This window comes from Tupaia chinensis, unplaced genomic scaffold (assembly GCF_000334495.1).
Source record: "Tupaia chinensis unplaced genomic scaffold, TupChi_1.0 Scaffold145156_1, whole genome shotgun sequence".
Classification (NCBI taxonomy): domain Eukaryota; kingdom Metazoa; phylum Chordata; class Mammalia; order Scandentia; family Tupaiidae; genus Tupaia; species Tupaia belangeri.
In genome coordinates this window covers 223,273-237,623 of record NW_006205016.1, presented here as the reverse complement: position 1 = coordinate 237,623, position 14,351 = coordinate 223,273, and the positions used below count along the sequence as shown (strand labels likewise).

At 36.4% G+C, this 14,351-nt stretch overlaps 3 pseudogenes; 1 reads left to right on the top strand and 2 right to left on the bottom strand.

Annotated features, from left to right (window-relative positions):
• Window positions 1–1,081, top strand: part of LOC102482956 (G2/mitotic-specific cyclin-B1-like) — a 2,818-nt pseudogene extending 1,737 nt beyond the window's left edge.
• The window catches only part of LOC102483785 (translationally-controlled tumor protein pseudogene), a 214,533-nt pseudogene that overhangs the window by 144,528 nt on the left and 55,654 nt on the right, over window positions 1–14,351 (bottom strand).
• Window positions 6,586–14,351, bottom strand: part of LOC102488682 (eukaryotic translation initiation factor 5B pseudogene) — an 8,749-nt pseudogene continuing 983 nt past the window's right edge.

Below are 14,351 nucleotides of genomic sequence, written 5' to 3'. Positions count from 1 at the left end.
CTCTCAAAAAAAAAAAAAAAAAGAATAAGTATGCCACATCTAAGCATGCTAAGATCAGCACTCTAGCACAGATGAATTCTGCACTAGTTCAAGATTTAGCTAAGGCTGTGGCAAAGGTGTAACTTGCAAACTTGAGTCAGAGTATTATACCTGCAAATAAATTTGGCACCATGTGCCATCTGTACATATTATGTTACATTTACTTTTAATAAAGTTTGTGGTCTTTCATTTTTTTTCATCTTAACTCATTCAAATGTGATTACTTCCTACTCCAGGGTAACCTAAAAAAGTTGTCTTTAAAAATACTGTAGGGAATATTTGAAAAACTGCTTTCACTTTATCTGAGGATCTAGCTAAGTTATATAATTGTTACCTCTATGTTTGTATATGTGGCTCTTATTTTATGTACCTGGTGAGTGTATTCAAACCTTTACCTCCAGAGGGCATACTGCCTATAAGTCAAGCATCGCAGAGAAGCTGCTAACTAATTCTGTCTCAAAGTAAAAGTCTACCACCTCATTCCTAATAAAAAAACAATAATAACAACAACAAAAATTACACAATTCTTAAGTTCAACTTTCTAGAAAACTTTAGGACATGGACACAAAGCATTAAAATTCTTAACTACTTCAAAACAAGGGTGAGCATTCCTCCAGATCCCAATGGTTAACTAACTCATTTCCATCTGACATTTCCTCAGAATGGCCTCTATTGTCCGTGTCTCTAATAGCATTGTGGTCACAGCTGTTCAACCAATCTCTGAAAGGTTTCAGTTCATTTCTAAACCATTCTGAACCTCCACCAGAACTCTTCCAACCACTGCCCATTACTCAGTTTCAAAGCAAATTTTGCATTTTCAGATATCTGTATAACAACACATTGGGCTCTCTCCATCAATATTCTGTATTAGTCTGTTAGAGTGTTGCTAAACAGAAGTACTGAGACTGAGTGATTTATGCTAAATAGAAGATTATTTGACTCATGATATGGGTGGCTGGAGAGTCCAAAAGCATGAAGATGGCATCTGACTGGCCTCTGGTGTATGTCACAACATGGACAAGTGAGATGAAGAGAATAAGCAGAGTCTGTGCAAATAAAGAGAAAGAAGAAAAAAAATTAAAAAGGGAAATAGAGCTCTCTAAGATCTCTGTTCCTCCAACACTCCTAGCCAACTGAATGGTGCCCATCCAAATTGAAGGTGGGTCGCCTCTTGAAGGGTTCACCATCTCTCAATGCAATCACATTAGGGATAAAATTCTGAAACATGAACCCTTGGGGAACAAAACCATAGCAAGGGGTAATGGTTCAAGTAGCCTAGAAAAAAAAAAAAAACTCAATTTAAACAGTAGGAAGAATAATGTACAAAAGATAAAATAAGTAGTGTAAAATGTTAAAAATAGATGCCTCTCGCTGTCTCATTTTTTTGTTTTTCTTTTTGCAAGAGGGTGCATGCACTCACCAAACAGAAAGGAGAAAGCACTCCCCCATGGTGAATGGTCATACCACAATCCATTCTCCTCAATCTTTATTTTTTTTTTTTTTTTGAGATTTTGGGCATGCACATATACATGTGAATCACAGTTCTCAAGCTGCCAGGTCCATGACTCAAATTGTGGGGCGGACATGTGGGATCTTGCTGCCTTATCCACCAAGTGACAGAGCTGGTCCTTAGATAAGTCTTTTAAAAGAGTATACAGATGTTCCTTATTATTTTATTACTAAGTTTTCCTACATTTGAGATTTCTAAATAAAAAAATTCAAAAGAAAATTGATACAGACAACATTAAAAAAGAAGGAAAAAATGAACAAAGAGGCCCAGCCACAATGGTATATGCTGCTCAGAAGCTGTGCTCAAGAGTCTTGGACCACATAGGAGACCTGGGATTGATTCCCAGTTTAACCTAAAGGCAAGGTGCCTGCAGTGGTATACATCTGTAATTCAAGCAACTAGGGAAACAGTAGGCTGCAAAATAAGGATCACAATACAGCAAGACCCTATCTTTAAAAAATCATAAAATTTCTCTGGAATCATAAAAAACTCTGTATTGCCAAAGCAATCCCACACAAGAAGAGTGAAGAAGAAGGCATCTCACTCCTAGACCCCAAAATATATTGCAAAGCTGTGATAATCAAACAAGCATGGTATTGGCAGAAAAACAGACTGTGGACCAATGGAACAGACTAGAGACTCCAGAAATAAACCCCCAAACATACACCCAATTGATTTTTGAAAAGGGACACCAGTCAATCCAGTGAGAAAAAGAAAACCTCTTTAGCCAAGAGTGCTGAAAAAATTGGGTATCCACCTGCAGAAAGATGAATCTAGACCCCTATCACCGACCATTAACAAAAATCAACTCAAAGTATATAAAAGATCTAAACCTAAGACCTTAAACTATAAAACTACTGGTGAAAAATACTGTCTGGGAGACATTAAAGTTAGACAAAGACTTTTTAAATAAGACCCCCAAAGCACAGACAATAATCCCAGAAAAGACAAGTGGGATTATATCAGATTAAGAAGTTTCTGGCCAAAAAAAAAAAAGAAGTTGTTTCTGGCCAGCAAAAGACACAGAAATTAGTGTGAACCAACAACCCTTGTAATGAGACACTATTTATGTAAACTATGCCTCTCGTAAGGCACTGATAACCCACCAAGAACTCAAGCAGTTTATCCCCTCAAAAATGATCAACCCAATTAAAAGATGGGAAAATGAGCTGAAATAAAAACAACTCTCTAAGGAAGATATAGGAACAGTCAAAAAGCATATGAAAAGCTGCTTAACATTCCTCATCATAAGGGAGATGCAAATCAAAATCACAATGAGGTACCATCTAATCCCACTCAGTAAGGCTAAGGTTTAAAAAAAAAAAAAAGATAAGTGCTAGCAAAGCTGTTGTAAAAAGGGAACTCTCTCCTACACTCCTGAAGGAAATGTAATTGGTCTAGCCATTGTGGAGAATATGGAGGTTCCTCAAAGATCTACAAATAGAACTAACATATGATCCAGCAATTTTACTCCTGAGTATTTACCCAAAAAATAGGAGAATGCTCAGTTGGAAATGAGCTTGCACATCTATGTTTATTGCAGCATTATTCACAATTGCTAAGACATCGAACCAACTCAAATGTCCACAAACAGATGAATGGACTGAAAGTGTGGCACATATACTCTATAGACTACTACTCAGCCATTAAAACAAAAAAACAAAAAAACAGACCCTGATATTTGATATAAAGTGGATGAATATGGAAGATTTACTGCTGAGTGATTCATGTCAGGCTATTAAAGAGAGAAATTGTATGTCTCCACTTAATATATGCTGACTGACCACATACTATTGGCAGAAACTGAAAGATTGCAGAGTATACAGACTTATGGAAAATGATTATGAATACTGGAGAGAGTAAGAAGAGAACGGGAAAAGGGAGAAAGTGTGAGGAAAGGAATCAAAGAGAAAAATAGAGAGGCAAAACATTTATGGGATACAGAAAGGGATGATTATCTGTTGATGATAACATGTATAGTCCTCAACTTGACTAGTGCAAAGTGTATTCATGTTGGGTAAATTCACTGTACGAGCTACAGTGATGTGTAGTTTGAAAAATTTAAAAATTTAAAAAAAGTAATGGCCTTAAGTAGGCATTGAGAATAAAAAAAATATTTGTTTTATGTGTTTATATATATATATATATATATAAATTCATAAAATGAAATTATAAGACAAAACCACAAAAGAGATCATCATAAATTGTATCAACAGAAACTTCAGAAAAGAAAGCCAGAATCACTAATAAGTCTATCAAAAAATGATCACTACCAGGAATATTATCAGTGAAATATAAAATTAAAGCAGAAGATACCACTTCATGTGGGCAAATTTTTTTCTAAATAGCAAGTGTTAAAAAGCACATATGAGAAAAGGATATAGAGAGGAAAGAAAAGGGCAGAGAAACCAGTACTTCCATATTCTTTTATACCAGTATAATTGGGACAGTCATTATGGATAGTAACATGTTTCACTTTAAATATGACACAACTTTACTGAAAACATAAACACTAAAAAAAGCCTTAGAGATGTCCACAAGGAGACACAGAAAGAACACTACAGCACTGTATTTAACAGTAAATGATTGAAACAAGTGAAATAGCTAACAGGATAATTGATCAATTCTATTTTTACCAAGTGGAATATGAAACCCTACTTGAAATGAATAGTTTAGATTAACACTTATCAGCATAGTTAGTTCCAACGGTAAGATATTTAAAATGTTTTAGCAACTAGTACCTGTACTGCCCAATCAAAAAGGGCATTGGCTGTAAATGACTATGGCTACACAAGTCTGTGCCTGCTGAATATCCTGTATCTCAAAAATACTGATGAGGGGACCAGCAGTTAGCGTAATGGCTATGTCGCTGGACTCCCATGTAGTCGATCGCGGTTCGACTCCCAGACCCAGTGGCTTAAACTCACACTGGGCACATATGTGTGTGTGCCCAAGATTCCGAGAGGAGAATGGAAGAAAAAGGATTGCAGCCTGGCAATCCCCCCGGGGGGTGATTTCTTGCTTTCTGTCTCCCTCTTTCTGGCAACGCATGCGCCCTATAGCAAAAACCTCTAAAAAAATAAATAAATAAATAACCATCCTTGATTAAAACTCTTAGCAAAATTGGCATAGAAGGGACATTTCTTAACACAATACAAGTTATTTATAAAAATCCCATAACTACAACATTCTGAATGGGAAAAAGTCAAAAGCTTTTTCACTCAAAGTTGAAACAAGACAAGGATGCCCACTTTCTCCACTCCTTTTCAATACAGTACTGGAAGTCCTGGCTAATGGAATCAGAAAAGAGAATCAAATAAAAGGCATTCAAATAGAAAAAAATAAAAAGAAATGAAAATATCTCTACTTGTAGATGACATGATTATATACATAGAAAATCAAAATGAATCCACAAAAAAGCTCCTGGAAGTGACAAAGGAATACAGTAAAGTAGCAGGATAAAAAAAAATCAATATAGCATTGCTATACACTAGCAAGGATGAGACTGAGGTGGAATTGAAGAAAGCAATCCCATTTACAATAGCCACAAAAACTATAAGATACCTGGGAATAAACCTAACCAAAGACGACAATGTTTCTACAAAGGAAACTATGAAAAACTAAACAACAAAATTGAAAATTACACAAGAAAGTGGGAAGATATTCTATGTTCCTGGATTGGAAGAATTCATATAATCAAAATGGTACTCTTACCCAAATTAATCTACAAATTTAACGCAATCCCAATCAAATTACCAGAGATATTCTTCACAGATTTAGAAGAAAAAATCATAGAATTTGTCTGGAATCATAAAAGACCCTATACTGCCAATGCAAAAAAATGATCAACCTAATTAAAAGATGGGCAAATGAGCTGAACAGACAACTTTCTAAGAAAAATGTATTAACAGCTAAAAAGCATAAGGAAAAATGCTCAACATCTCTTATCATAAGGGAGATGTAAATCAAAACCACAGCAAAATACCACCTAACCTATCAGAATGGCTAAAATTTAAAAACATTAAAAAGAGTAAGTGCTGGTGATGGCGTGGAGAAAAGGGAGCTCTCCTACACTGTTAATGGGAATGTAAACTACTGCAGCCACTCTGGAGAACAACATGGAGGTTTCTCAAAGTCCTACAAATAGAACTACCATATGATCCAGCAATTCTACTCCTGAGTATCTACCTAAAGGATAGGAATACAGTCAATCCGAAAAGTACTTGCATATTTATGTTTATTGCAGCATTATTCACAATTGCTAAAACATGGAACAAACCCAAATGTCTATGAACAGATGAATGGATTGAAAAAGTGTGATACATACGGAATACTACTCAGTCATAAGAAACAATGAGACTCTGGTATTTGACAGAAAGTGGGCGAATATGAAAGGTTTACTGCTAAGCAAACCAACTCAGGTTATAAAAGATAGGCACTCTATTTCCTCACTCAATATATACTGAATGTCTACACTCTGGCAGGAACTGAAAGACTGGAAGATATAAAAGCATAGAAAAACAATTGTGGATACTAGAGACAGTGTGGGAGGTAGGTAGGAAATGGGGGAGGGTGAAAGGAAGGTAATCGAAGGGAAAAATAAGCAAAACATTTAAGGAACATGAAAATAGAAAATTATCTGTTGGTGATAACATGTATGATAATATCTTCGACTGAACTAATATGCAGTGTATTAATGCTGAGAAAATTCATTTTGCATGATGTAATGAAGTGATTGAATATATAAAAATATATATAAAACAAAAACAAATACATATATGTATATGGCATATAAAAAAAGAAAATAAGTCATTCCTTTTCCAAATTAACGATATAGTTTTACTATGCCCTATAGATTTTACAAAGATTAGAAATGGTTTCTACTTAGTAAAATTGAAAATTAATAATAGCAAAACTTTAAGGTGACATTTCTAATTAAAATGATTACTTTTCTTCCCCAATTTCCTTTTCTTAAAAAAAGTGAGTTCTTCAAGAGCATTTAGATTAATTCTTCAAATCTTAAGACCCTTCTAGCTTTAAACAATTCCTGACCAGTCTAGATTAACACAAGTAAAATTAGAAGTACTAGTTTCGGAATCAGTATCAGATAGCTGACTAGGGACATCCACTGTGGCATCTGTTTGGGAGGGGAGCCAAACAAAGTTGGTTAGCTGGCTGTACTTGGAGCAAAGTGAGGTGAGACTGACAGAAAATGGGTGCACAACTGTGGGAACCTTTTGGAGTGCTTGCTGAGTCTTTAGCAGAAGACATAAGGAGATCAACGTCTGAATTCAGATTAACCTCTGAAGGTTCCAGCTCCCTGTTTCCATCTCAAATCCTAGTACTTCTCAACTGCGTAAAACTGAGATGGTCGCAGACCTTGGGTTCATCTTGGGGAGCTGCAAGGATCTACTGCCCCAGAAGTCTTCCCTACCCAAACCCCAGGCACAAAGTGTCATCTTGAGAGCTGGACACATTCCCACCCCTCTCCCACACTGGCTGGCAGGACTACACTCCAGCTCCCCCTTCTCCACTCAGTACTCCAGGAGAATCTTTCTGTCCCTTGTTGCATTATAGAGCACAGCTTCTCTCCACGAATTGTGAATCTGGATGGAGGAGTGGGGAGGGGCAGCTGACAAAGAAGAAGGTGTCAGGAATCCTTGCTCTGGGGCTAGCCAGTGACTGCAGCTGTAACAGCCAGTGAATGTGGTCAGAGCTCCACTTTCATTCCAACCCCAAGAAGCCTTGGTTTCACAAATCAGGTTGGGGAGTTCATGCTTCACTTTTCACGGGTCTACACACAGATACACACACACACACACACACACACACACACACACACACACACACACACACACAACACAAAATACACACAACACTCCTGCCAAGTCAAGCAGATTAATACAGAGGCAGATTCTTGCAGGACCCAATAGCAACCTCAGATGTGCTCAATTTCAGCCTCAACCCTCCAGCCTAGTGAGTGAACAGGTAATCCCCTGCCCAGGCCCATAGTCATGCTTGCAGGCATATTAAGATCCCTACCTTAGCCAGCAGTGGTACTGGAAGGAATGCACAGTGTTCTCATGTACCAACAATAACCTCACCCCACCCACCTTCAACAAACTGACTGTTAAGGGGTACAGCAGCTAAGGAGTTGGGCATGAAGTGAATACTTTCATATATCTTCAGTCATTAGGACAGAAATGACTAACTAAATAACTATCCTACCCCTGAGTCACAATTCCTTAACCAACACCTACATCCAAAGTGAGAATGGCTATGACCAGAGGGAAAAAAAAAAAAGAAGAAGAAGAATAACAAGTACTGGCAAGGTTGTGGAGAAAAGGGAACCCTCATGTACTGCTTGTGGAAATGTAGCTCAGTATAGCCACAGAGGAAGAATTTATGGAGGGTGTTAAAAAGAATCTAAATGTAGAACTACCATATAATCCAGGAAACCCACCATTGGGAATAAACTCAAAAGACAAGTAATCACTCAAAAGGACAGACATTTGAGCATTCATATTTATTGCCTCATTATTCATAATAGCCAAAACATTAAATTAAGTGCCCAACAGCCAATGAGTGGACCGGGAAAATATGGCACATATACAGAATGGAAGACTACTCATTCATAAAGAACAACAAAATCCTGCCATTGGACACAACATAGATGAAACTAGAATATATAATGCTAAGTGAAATAAACAAGTCTATGAATGACAAATGCCACATGTCTTTGCTTAACATGTATCAAATGTATGCACTCTATTGGTGAAACTGAAAGACTCAAAAGCATAGAAATAGTAAGAGTAAGGACAGAAAATGAAACTGAATGGGAGGAAGAGCTGGGGAAAAAACTTTTAAGACATAAGGGCATATGTAAATAAGGAAAGAGCTTATGAAACAGCATACTATGGCACAATAAAAATTGTGGCCAACTCAATACATATTTGAAAACAGAAAGCAAAACACAAAAACTGGTAGAACTATTATCAAATGTGCACAACATAATGCAATGTTCAATGTGAAGATCAATGAGTCTATCCTTGGTTTGATTAGCATGCACTGCACGCATGCTTTAAAAAGTCACCCTGTACCCCACAAAGATGTACATCATGCATATGTAAACCAGAAATCATAATTTGAAAAAAAGTATTAATTTTAAGGGAAAAAAAACAAACGTTTTTGCTTCCTAATATAAGAAAATTAAAAAGACAAAGCATGTACTATCAGAAAATATTTGCAAATCACCTGTCTGGTAAGAAACTATAATCCAGAACATACCAAGACTACTGTAAATAAATAAGGCAATTCACTTTAGATATTGAATGAAGTATTAAGAATGAATAATAAAAACATGAAAAGAATCCCTACTGCATTGCAATGGAAATGCAATGAAACCACCATGAGATACAATTTCATTTCCATTAGAACGGTTTTAATAAATACAATAACCAAATGTAAACAAGTATGTGGGGACTCATTAACTCATACATTCCTAATTGGAATGTAATGTGGCACAATCACTTTAAAAGGGTTTAGAAGTTCCTTAAAATTTAAACACAAATTACCATTGTATAGAACAATTCCTACATAAAGAGAAATTAAAATATGTCCACAACTACACATGATCTACATGTGAATGCTCACAAAAGCATAGTTAATAATAACCAAGACACAGAACAAACCCACATTCTAATCAAATATTTAATGGAAAAAGAAAATGTGACACACTGATAACACTGAATATCATTCACAAATAAAAATAAGTGAAATGCCACATACGTAATAATATTGATGAACTACAAAATTATTAACTGATGTCAAAGAACCCAGACACAAAAGACATGATTATAATTGCATGAAAGGTCCAGAAAAGGCAAATCCACAAGAAATAAAGTAGATTAGTGTTTGCCTGGGGCTGAAGATGGGAACAAAGATGAACTATTAACCAGTACGAGGAATGTTACTGGCATGATGAAAATGTTACAAAACTGGATTATGCTGTTGGCTGCAGAACTCACTATATTTGCTAAAAATAACTACATTTAAAATGAATGAATTGTACGAAACATATAAATTTTATAGAAATAAAGTTGTTTTTAAAAACTGTAATGGTCTAAGGCTGGCAGGTGGCATTGTGATTAAGGCACTAGACTCCCACATGGCCGACTGCGTTTAAGGTCCGTGGCAGCTGTTTTCTCACTTTCCCTTTGTCTCTTCTCCCTCTCTCTCTGGTCAAATTAAAATAATAACAACAATAAAGAAAAATTAAATGATTATTTAAAAAATTGTAATGGTCTAAAAAATTCTGGTAAAAAGACAAACATTGCCATAGGGGATAAAACATAAGACAATATATCTTATCTATTCAATTTATCTAAAAACCCAACCACCAGGATCAGCAGATGACATAATAGTTACATCGCTGGACTCCACAGAGCGGACTGCTGGACTCCCACAGAGTGGACTGTGGCTCAAGTCCCAGACCATGTTACTTAAACTCATGCTGGGCATGTGTGCAGGTGTGCCAAAGATCCCAAAAAGAGAATGGAGGAGAAGAGATTGTGGTGTGGCCATTTCCCTGGGGGTGATTTCTCACTTTCTGTCTGCCCCTCTCTCTCTCTTTCTGGTGAGCACACGTGCCCTATAGCAAAAACCTCTCAAAACAAACAAACAAACAAACAAACAAAAAACACCTTGAGGGCCAGTAGGTGGCGTGGTGGTTAAGGGTACTGGACTCCTACTTGACTGACCATGGTTCAAGTCTCAGACCTAGCAGCTTGCTCTCTCACTTTTTCTCATGCTTGCATGCGTTCACTCCCACTCTCTCTCAATTACTCTCTGGTCAAATTAAAATAAATAAATAAATGGATAAATAAAGTTAAATAAAATAATTTTTAAAAAACCCTTGACTGCCCCCCCACACACACAAGGGACCTTCAAAAAGTTCACAGACAATGAATATTATGAAAAAATTATAGATTTCAATTTTTTTGCACCCAAATAAACTCATTTTAATTTAATTTTTTCATGAACTTTTGAAAGTCCTCCCATACAAGAATAAAGAACAATGTGGCATGAAACACTAACCAAAAAATAAGGTTGTAAATATATGTTAATGTGAAACAAGGTAAAAATCAGAACAAAAACCATTATCAAAGGATAACAAAGAACCATATAAAAAAGATAAGGGGTGATTTCACCATATAAATTATATGCACCTAAAGACATGTTTTCAAAATGCATAAAACAATAAATGGTAAGAAAGGACACGTAGGCAAATCCAAAATTACTTTGAGATTTCAACACTGCCCTTTCAGATATTAAAAATAGAAACAGAAAGCCAGAAAAGATATGGAAGGCCTGAACAATACTATCAAGCAATTTGATGTAAAATACTCTGACTAATAAAAACAGAACATATTCTTTTCAGTTACACATGTAATATTCACAAATTTGATATAAAATAGTCTGACTAATAAAAACAGAACATATTCTTTTCAGTTACACATGTAATATTCACAAAGACAGAGCATGCTCTGCTCTATAAAATAATCTTGATGAATTTAAGAAAAAATATATAAGATGTATTCTGAGATCTTAACAAAATTAAACTAAAAATCAACAGAAGAAAGCTATCTAGAAAATCTCCCAATAATTGGAAATTAAACAACAAATTTCTAACCAACACCTAAGTAGAAAAGAAAGTCTTGAAAGAAATTAAAACATGGATTGAACTGAAAAATAAAAATACAATATGTCAAAATCGGGACCAGCAGTTTGTTTAATGGCCATGTCACTAGGCTCCCATGTAGTTGACTGCGGTTTGAGCCCCGGACCCAGTGGCTTAAACTCACGCTAGGAACGTGTACGTGTGTGTCCAAGATCCTGAGAGGAGATTGGAGGAGAAAGGATTGCGATGTGGCCATTCCCTCTGGGGGGTGATTTCTCGCTTTCTGTCTTTCTGGCGAGCGCATGTGCCCTATAGCAAAAACCTCTCCAAAAAAGAAAAAAAAAAATCTATAGAATGAAGATAAAGCAGTGTTAACAGGGAAATTTATAGCATGAAATGCATATATTAGAAAACAATAAAAATTTTAAACTGATAACTAAAGCTTATGCTAAAGAAACTAGAGAAAGAAGAGCAAATTATAATAAATCTAAAGCAAACAGAAGGAAGGAAATTTTTTTAAAAATCAGTAAAACGAAGAGCTAGTTTCCTGAAAACACTGATAAAAATCATTAAGCCTCTCGTCAGCATGATAAAAAAAAATTAAACAAAATAGAGAAGAGATAAATGATCACTACCAGAAATCACTTCAGAGATATGAAGAGGATAATGAAGGAATACAAGTAACTCTACCCATAAGTTTGATCAATTACACAAAAAATGACAGAACATTATTTAGAAGACAGACTACCAAAATTTTCTCAAGAAAACCTGAATAACCTTATTTCTGGTAAATAAATTGAATTGGAAATTACACAGCTCCTAAAGATACGAACTCCTGGCCTAGATTGGTTCACTGGTGATTTCTATCAATCAATCAATAAATAATACCAATTATACACAATTAGTTCTATTAAGTAAAAGAAGGGTTGTGTTTCAATTATGAAGCCAGCATTACCGTGATAACAAAATCATAGAACATTACAAGAAAACAACAAAGAAACCAATTCATTTATGATGAATTAATTTTTGACAAAAATACCAAGAACATACAATGGAGAAAGGACAGTCACTGCAATAAATGGTGCTGGGAAAACTATACACACATACAAAAGACCTCGCACCTGAGTTACAATGGGCCCCTCTACTCCAGGAACAATGATGGTATCTCCTTCCTTCAACCATCCATTGATCAATACAACATCTATAGTGGTGCCCATTCCTGGAAAAGCTTTAGCCTCTATCAGCTGTGCTCTAAACTCTTCGCAGTGTGCAAATCTCTTGCTCAACAGTCTCTGTTAACTCGACAAGAAGATAGATCAGATGTCCCATGCCATCACCAGTATGTGCAGAGGTAGGTACCAAGGACACAAAAGTGCAGGGATCTTTGTTCTAATAAAACAAAGCTGCATTCAAACTCTGCTGTGCAAATCCACAATGACAGCCTTTGCTCACTCTTCAAATTCACCTTTTGTATTCTTTTTCTGCCTTTTTAAAGCAGCAGCCAAATCAGAGTCAGGACTTTTTTTTCCAATCATATAACTTATCAATCTTATTGAATGCAACAATGAAGGGGCATTTTTTAGATTTGAGAAGGCTGATTGATTCAATTCTCTGGGGCTCTAAGCCATGTATAATATCAACAACTAAAATGGCAATATCACAGAGAGCTTCTTCTGTTTCTTAGATTACTGAAAGACTCATGTCCAGGAGTATCAATAATCAGCATTCCTGGAATCTACAAATTCTATCAAAATTTTTTATCATCTTAGTCTGCTTATAAATAGCTTCAAGGGGAACATTGGTGGCCCCAATCTGCTGTGTGATATTACCTGCTTCACTATCTTGTACATGTGTGTAACGAAGTTTATCTAGAATTTCTGTCTCCCCTGTGTCCATAACTCCAAGAATACAGATGACAGGGGCTCTTAGCTTTTCTGTATTTACATTTTCACTATGTTGAAGTCGTCATTTCTCAATCCTCTGCTTTCCTTTGTCATAAGCCCTTTCTTTAGTTCGATCATCGTCAGAGTCATATCAGAGTCTGAGCTGATTTCTTCACTTGCCTTTTTATCTAATGTTTTCCCTGAATCTTTCTCATCTGACACTTTTTCATCTTCCTCATCACCTTCACTGGCTTCACTTTTTCCTTCCTCTCCCTCTTCACTCTCTTCATCTTCATCCTCCTCTTCAGGGTTTATCTTTTACTTCTATATAAATTGTGTTTCCTTCTTTTTCTCTCTCCTCATCACTGGTCACAGCTTCCCAATCATCCAATCTAGTATCCTCAGTATCTTCTTCTTCTGGTTCAATGGGAAGTGGTCTCTCTTCTATTTTTGTAATCCTTGTTTTACAACTTCTATGGCAGCACTTAATTCCACTGGTTCAGACACTTCCTTATTTTCTAGCTGTTGTGGTACTTTTTTCCTTTATCTTCAAAAATTGGCCTTTTCTAGACAGTCTTTATATGACACTTCAACATCCTGAGCTTTTAGAAGTTTAAGTGTAACTTCGGCTCTAGCTCCACTTTGGGATTTAGTTAAGTTTCCCTTCTTTTTAAAAGCAGTCTTTTCGGGACCAGCAGTTAGCGTAATGGCTATGTCACTGGACTCCCATGTAGTCAACTGCAGTTCGCATCCCGGATCTGGTGGCTTAAAACTCACGCCGGGTGCCTGTGCAGGGGTGCCCAAGATCCCAAGAGGAGAATGGAGGAGAAGGGATTGCAGCGTGGCCATCCACCTGGGGGGTGATTTCTCGCTTTCTGTCTCTCTGTCTGGCGAGCGCATGTGCCTTATAGCAAAAACTCTCAAAAAAAAGCAGTCTTTATTTTCCTTTCAGCTTTTACATTCCTCTTTTTTCTTGTTCCAATCATTCCTCTTCTTTACGCTTGGCTTCCAATTCTTAGTTGTTTTATATGCTCTTCCTCTCCTCTCTTCTTTAAGCTTAGCCAGAGCTTCTTGCATAGCTTTAACAGTGGCTTCGCTAGGTCCTTTCTTCTTCTCTTTCTTCCTTTTCTGCTTTTTTTCTTATCTTTTTTTTTTGCAGAGGTTTTTGCTATAGGGCACATGCGCTTGCCAGACAGACAGAGAGAGACAGAGAGACAGAAAGCGAGAAAGTGAGGAGATG